Genomic DNA, 8113 nt, shown 5'->3' on the forward strand with positions numbered 1-8113 from the left:
AAATGGAAGTGTTCCATCGGTAGTACAGTACTGTAATATAAACTGCAAGCTTTGAACATGGTTCAATATTATGATCATTTATGCATATCTGCTTTTATAAATATGTATTTTAAGCTTCCATCTATTGTATGACATTGATTCATGCAATCACTATGTTTTTCTCTTTACCCTCCCAACCATTAAACTCTGCTCCATCCCCTGAGATGACTCCTGATTTCCACCCCAAAAGGTTTGCTTGTGGTACCAAATAATTAAGTTAAATATAAATGATTTTATTTAAATAGGCAAGTCAGTTAAGAACAAATTCTTATTTACAATGACCTACACTGGCCAAACCCGGACGACACTGGGCAATTGTGCGCTGCCCTATAGGACTCCCAATCATAGCCGGTTGTGATACAGCCGTCACCGCTGTCATAGAGACGCTCTCCCCAACGTTGTCACTGGAAATCAACTGTCTTCTTCTGTGGAGTTGTCAGCAAAATCAAAACCTACAAGAGCAATATATGCAGTGGTGGAAAACGTCCCCAACTGTCATACGGGATTCAAGATGCCTTCACAGAAATGTGAAAGTTACCCAGTAAAATACTACTTGAGTTAAAGTCTTAAAGTATTTGGTTTTAAATATACTTATGTATCAAAAGTAAAAGTATGAAACATTTCAAATTCCTTATATTAAGCAAATCTGAGAACAATTGTCTTGTTTTTTAAATTTACAGATAGCCAGGGGCACACTCACTTACAAATACATTATTTTCTTAATGTAGTGAAGTAAAAGTTGTCAAAAATATAAATAGTTAAGTCGTTTCTTTTGGGTATCTGTACTTAAGTACATTACACCACTGAATGTCATCTAAACATGCTTTCACACTGGCAATGAATATGTTCTTATAAATAGACAGTTCCACGATTGAATTTTAAGAAAACATGTAATAATGGGTAATAAGTATCATGGGTTAGTTAAAAAGGGTAACTAATCATGGGTTAGTTAAAATGTTGATACAGTATTAAATAATGTAGTTGTTCATTATAGTGTGAAACACAAAGCAGGCTGTTGTAGTAGGCAGGCCTGACTACAGCAGAACAGTAACACTGGATACCGGAATAAGGCCAACTCCAGTATTTACGTGCTGCTACAGCCCAGCCAACAGTCTAGTCCTTTAATGCATTGGGGACGTGTTGATCAAGTCTTCAATCATCAACATTGTGCTCTGTCCAGTGCTGTAGTTCAAACAACTCAGCCAAGACACTATGCTCCAATACACTCAGAATAATAAATTATTCAGACTCTTAATGTAATTAATGCCACTTAACTGATGCTTTTATCCAAAGCGACTTACAATAGTGTGCATATATTTTGTTTTGGGTGGCCCCAGTGGGAATCAACATGAGCCAACTGGGGGCCACTGACTTCATTGTGAGACGAGAGGATGGACAGTGTCACGGTGCTGTAGCAGCAGCTCTTCTTGGTCTGCATCTTTACTATCACTACAAACCATGACGTGCTGCTACGACAGCTGCCTGAAATATGAGCTCACTGGTTCAAAGGTAACTTTAACAAGATGAAGTGTACATAGTAAAATGTGTTGCATTAAATAGGAAGTTGGTTGGGATACCATCGAGGATCAACTGTTATGCAAAAGATATGGAAAGAGATTATTGTGATCTCCAGCCAGCTATTTTCACAGGAGATGACTTAATGTAGGCCCTGCTAGGTCAAGAGTACTCAAAGAAGCAAAATAATGTTTAGTAGTATGTATTGGAAGGCCTGTAAGTCTAGATATTTTTCATGCAAAATTAACGTATTCATCTCTGGTAAGAACAGTACATTTCCTGATATAAATTAATAGCGGTAAAAACATTGGGTAATAAAAAAAGCACTGGGTATAGATAGCTCCTCCAAATGGACACTAGAGCAACAGCAGAGGCCCAGCCTCCTTTCCTTGTGCCTCCATAAGGTATGGTTAAAAAATTAAATGTTTTCATCAATTGATCTAATAATGTGGCCATTTTGAGAAAGTAAGGAAGGCAAGTATACATTATTAAAGTATTATTTGAAGTCCATTTGTCAAGGACTCCTTACCTCCAGTAAATGCCTGTTTACGTTTCCTAAACTCTAAACCTCCAGGGCACATACAGGACTCGTTGACTTTGAATAGATTAGGTTGAGTTCGTGACAATTCCTGCCTTGTAAAAAAAGAGCAGTTAGGCTACCCATATATGACAATGTTAAAATGCAGTACAATAACAGCAGGCGAATATTGTGTCAAACTTTGAAATAATTGTTTAGAAAATGTGTATAATCTGAAAATAATAGCTTTTTCAAATTTGAATGAATAGTGAATTGAGCGTAAGCAACAACTGATGACGCATAACAGCAGCCTAGAACATGACGAAGCACACCCTTTGCAACATGTCCATTCCAGTCATCCACAGTCCAGTCATCCACTTGTACTAATACTGATTGATCATCACATAAAATTGTAATAATAATATAGCTTTTTTAATCTGTGGTTCTGCTTACTAGACTACATTTTTATGGCTTAAAGCAGTTCAACATGTGCACAAAATAGCCTATCCTTAAAAGGCCCATTTCAACAAAATTGTATTATTGTTATGATAGGCTACTATTTATAATGTTATGTAGGCTTATATATGTGTTGTACTAATAGTCTATCAGCCTATTCAGATAATGTTTCCCTATCTTTTGAAAAAAAAAACGAACACGTTTCGAAATGCAGTTGTACTCATGTTGTTGCAGGAATAGCATGCTCACTTTACGTGCATCGATGTAGCCAATTATCTTTTCAGGCTAAAGTTTGTTATTCGCAACAAAGTAGCCTAACCTTTTGCGCGCCACGGGTAATTAAACAATGCCGTGTTCATCATAAACCAATCGATGCAGCGCCACTGATTTATGTCATGTGTGAAATAACGCATAATCAGCAAAAACCTCTACCTTATTATAAAGTCAGCGGCAATAATAAGATATTGCGCAAAATGGTGAAAGTCGTATATTACAAACTCAAAGTATATTTTAATCAATTAAGTTTATAGTAATTAAACCTCAGAATTTACTAAATTGCTGAATGGGTTGAACAGATATGAATATGAGAAAAATAATCCCCCAAAATATCCAAACTTACCTCCAACCCAATCGAAAATGGCGCCGAAACGTAAAAAAAAAAAAAAGTCCTACATTTCATTGTATGCTCACCAGCAAGGCTGCAGTGACGGCAACATCATCCCCCATGGCGTAGTCGGGGGAGGAGAGCATTTCAGTCTGTCGTGGCACTCTTTTTTAAAATTGATTTTTTACGAAGAATAATGTTCATGATATCAAATCATTTTACTTTGCAGGAAAAATGTATTAGAGTCATGGAACGCTATATCAATTCCCTGAAATAAAATGCTATTATTTCTTTATGAATGAATGAAGTGAAGACAAATATAGCGCCACACCTACCTACAGAAACTATTTACTCCCCTACCACCACCACCAACAAACAGCCTTATGTAGGCCTAGTTTCAATAATTAGAATTAGTGGATCAACAAAACAGCACTTTTATTCCCATACAAAATATGTGTTTGCATTCAGCAATACATTTATTTAACTAGGCAAGTCAGTTAAGAACAAATTCTTACTCTCAATGGCGACCTAGGAACAGCGGGTTAACTGCCTTGGTCAGGGGCAGAACGATCGATTTTTACCTTGTCAGCTCAGGGATTCGATCTTGCAATTTTCCGGTTACTAGTCCAACGCTCTAAACGCTAGGCTACCTGCCGCTCCATTGTATATAGCGTCGTTATTATTGTATTGTGTTACTTTTCATAATTTTTTACTTTTGTATATTTGGTAAATATTTTCTTAACTCTTTCTTGAACTGCATTGTTGGTTAAGGACATTTAAGTAAGCATTTCACGGTAAGGTCTACATACACTTGTTGTATATTTATCTGTGGTATAATTTTTCATATGGATTATGTGGATAGTCAAGTACAAGACACAAAGCAGTGTGTTTTATTATATATTTGGAATTATATTTTGAACCATGAAATGTTTCTAAAGGACTACCCAAGTCTAGCCTACTCAGACTCCCTCAGATTTGAGCACTTTTTTGTTGTCGTTGGTAATCACCTGACCCTAGTAATGGCCTTCTTGTCTCCTGGCCTAACAGCTTGTGTCTGTTATTAAGAAGACAGGGCTGTAGTGGAGCAGGTTAAGAGCTTCAAGTTCCTTGGCGTCCACATCAAACGAATATGGTCCAAGCACACCAAGAAAGTGGTGAAGAGTGCACGACAAAACCTATTCCCCCTCAGGAGACTGAAAAGATTTGGCATGGGTCCTCAGATCCTCAAAAGGTTCTACAGCTGCATCATCGAGCGCATCACTGGTTGCATCACTGCCTGGTATGGCAACTGCTCGGCCTCCGACCGCAAGGCACTACAGAGGGTAGTGGGTACGGCCCAGTACATCACTGGGGCCAAGCTTTCTGCCATCCAGGACCTCAATGCCAGGTGGTGTCAGATTAAGGCCCGAAAAATTGTCAAAGACTCCAGCCACCCTAGTCATAGACTGTTCTCTCTGCTACCGCATGGCAAGCGGTTACCAGAGTGCCAAGTCTAGCTCCAAGAGGCTTCTAAACAGCTTTTAACCCAAGCCACAAGACTTCTGAACAGCTAATCAAATGACTACCCAGACTATTTGCATTGCCCCCCTCTTTTACGATGCTGCTACTCTGTTATTATCAATGCAAATTCACTTTAATAACTCTACCTACATTTGAAATCGGAAGTTTACATACACCGTAGCCAAATTGTTGAGAGGTGCATGCTGGCGGCAGAGAAGACAGGCGCAGGAGAGCGAAAACTGATTTACAACGGTGTCGTTTAATATCTATAAACCACCGTCAACAGAACAATACAATAAATGGGTCAAACAAAACCCGGTAATACCAGCATACCGTGCACAAGCACAACAAGAAAACAATTACGGTCAAGGACATAGGGGGAGAACAGAGGGTTAAATACACAGCATGTAATTGATGGAATTGGAACCAGGTGTGATGGAAGACAAGACAAAACCAATGAAAAGTGGATCAGCGATGGCTAGAAGGTGAACGCCGCCCGAACAAGGAGAGGGACCAACTTCGGCGGAAGTCGTGACAGTACCCCCCCTTGACGCGTGGCTCCAGCAGCCCGTCGACACCGGCCTCGGGGATGACCAGGAGGGCGAGACGCAGGGCGATCCGGACGAAGACGGTGGAACTCCTGCATCATTAAAAGGTCCAACACGTCCTTGACTGGAACCCAGCACCTCTCCTCCGGACCATACCCCTCCCACTCCACAAGATACTGAAGGCCCCTCACCCGACGCCTCGAATCCAGTATGGAGTGAACGGAGTACCCCGGGGCCCCCCGATGTCCAGAGGGGGTGGAGGAACCTCCCGCACTTCAGACTCCTGGAGCGGGCCAGCCACCACCGTCCTGAGAAACACATGGAACTAGGGGTTAATACGGTAATCAGGTGGAAGCTGTAACCTATAACAAACCTTGTTCACTCTCCCCAGGACTTTAAATGGCCCCACAAACCGCGGACCCAGCTTCCGGCAGGGCAGGCGGAGGGGCACGTTTCGGGTCGAGAGCCAGACCCGGTCCCCTGGTGCGAACACCGGGGCCTCACTGCGGTGGCAATCTGCGTTCTCCTTTTGGCGCCTCGCGGCCTGCTGAAGGTGAACACGGACAGCTTCCCATGTCTCCTCCGCGTGCCTGAACCAGTCGTCCACCGCAGGAACCTCGGTCTGACTTTGATGCCAAAGCACCAGAACCGACTGGTACCCCAGTACGCACTGGAAGGGAGAGCGGTTAGTGGAGGAGTGGTGAAGCGAGTTCTGTGCCATCTCGGCCCAGGGCACGAACTCCGCCCAATCCCCCGGCCGGTCCTGGCAATAAGACCGCAGAAACCTGCCCACATCCTGGTTCACTCTCTCCACCTGCCCATTAGTCTCGGGGTGAAACCCTGAAGTAAGGCTGACCAGGACCCCCAGATGTTCCATGAACTCCTTCCAGACCCTAGACGTGAATTGGGGACACCGATCAGACATCATATCCTCAGGCACCCCGTAGTGCCGGAAGACGTGTGTAAACAAGGTCTCCGCAGTCTGTAGGGCTGTAGGGAGACCGGGCAGAGGGAGGAGACAACAGGACTTAGAGAAATGACCCACAACGACCAGGATCGCTGTGTTACCCTGTTACCCTACTTCCGGAGCCGACAGAGATGGCCACCTCGCTTCGCGTTCCTAGGAAACTACACAGTATTTTGCTTTTTTACGTGTTATTTCTTACATTGGTACTCCAGGTAATCTTAGGTTTTATTACATACAGTCAGGAGGAACTACTGGATATAAGAGCAATGTCAACTCACCATCTTTACGACCAGGAATACGACTTTCCCGAAGTGGATCCTCTGTTTTGCCCACCACCCAGGACAATGGATCGGATCAAAGCCGGCCAACCAAAACAACGATGCCGCAAAAGGGGCAGACGAACAGTCTTCTGGTCAGGCTCCGGAGACAGGCACATCGCGCACCGCTCCCGAGCATACTACTCGCCAATGTCCAGTCTCTTGACAACAAGGTTGATGAAATCCGAGCAAGGGTAGCATTCCAGAGAGACAGAGACTGTAACGTTCTTTGCTTCACGGAAACATGGCTCACTCGAGACACGCTATCGGAGTCGGTACAGCCAGCTGGTTTCTTCACGCATTGCGCCGACAGAAACAAGCATCTTTCTGGTAAGAAGAGGGGTGGGGGAGGTATGCCTTATGATTAACGAGACGTGGTGTGATCATAATAACATTCAGGGACTCAAGTCCTTCTGTTCACCTGACTTAGAATTCCTCAAAATCAAATGTTGACTGCATGATCTACCAAGAGAATTCTCTTCGATTATAATCATAGCCGCACATATTCCCCCCCAAGCAGACACATCGATGGCCCTGATCGAACTTTATTTGACTCTATGTAAACTGGAAACCACATATCCCGAGGCTGCATTCATTGTAGCTGGGGATTTTAACAAGGCTAATCTGAAAACACGACTCCCTAAATTCTAATATATATATAAATTCAATATATCGATTATGCTACCAGGGCTGGTAAAACCCTAGATCATTGTTATTCTAACTCATATAAGGCCCTCCCCCACCCTCCTTTCGGAAAAGCTGACCACAACTCCATTTTGTTGCCTATAGACCGAGACTAAAACAGGAAGCTCCTGCGCTCAGGTCTGTCCCCCACATCATAGTTTCGCTCCGCCGGGCTGAGCTTCTTTGAGAAGAAGGCACAGGGGCGGCGCTTCGGTGGCGTACCTGAGCGCTGAGAGAGCACCGCTCCTATCCTAGCCTCGGACACGTCCACCTCCACTATGAATGCCAAAGAGGGATCCGGTCACTCTCCATCCCTGAAGTGGAAATGTGATGCCCTAGGAAGGAGACGGTCTGTTGGAAGAACAGGCATTTCTCAGCCTTGACGTACAGGTCATGCTCCAACAGGCGACCAAGCACCCTGCGCACCAGAGACACATGCTCGGCGCATGTAGCAGAGTATATCAAGATGTCATCAATAAACTGCCAGTGCAGGTCCCTGAAAATCTCCTCTACAAAGGCTTGGAAGACTGATGGCGCATTAATCAACCCGTACGGCATGACGAGGTACTCATAGTGCCCTGAGGTGGTACTGAAAGCCGTCTACCACTCGTCTCCCTCCTGGATACGCACCAGGTTGTAAGCGCTCCTGAGATCTAGTTTGGTGAAGAAGCGCACCCCTTGCATTGACTCAATCGCTGTGGCTATGAATGGTAGCGTGTAACTATACCTCACATTGATCTGATTCAGACCCCGATAGTGAATATACGGGCGCAGACCTCCCTCCTTCTTCACAAAAAAGAAACTCGAGGAGGCAGGTGAAGTGGAGGACCGATTGTACCCCTGACACAGGGATTTCGGAGACATATGTTTCCATAGCCTCCGTCTCAGGCTGTGAGAGGGGATACACGTGACTCATGGGAAGTGCAGCGTCTACCTGGAAATCTATCGCACAATCGCCTCGTCGGT

Source organism: Oncorhynchus keta, chromosome 30 (assembly GCF_023373465.1).
Source record: "Oncorhynchus keta strain PuntledgeMale-10-30-2019 chromosome 30, Oket_V2, whole genome shotgun sequence".
Classification (NCBI taxonomy): domain Eukaryota; kingdom Metazoa; phylum Chordata; class Actinopteri; order Salmoniformes; family Salmonidae; genus Oncorhynchus; species Oncorhynchus keta.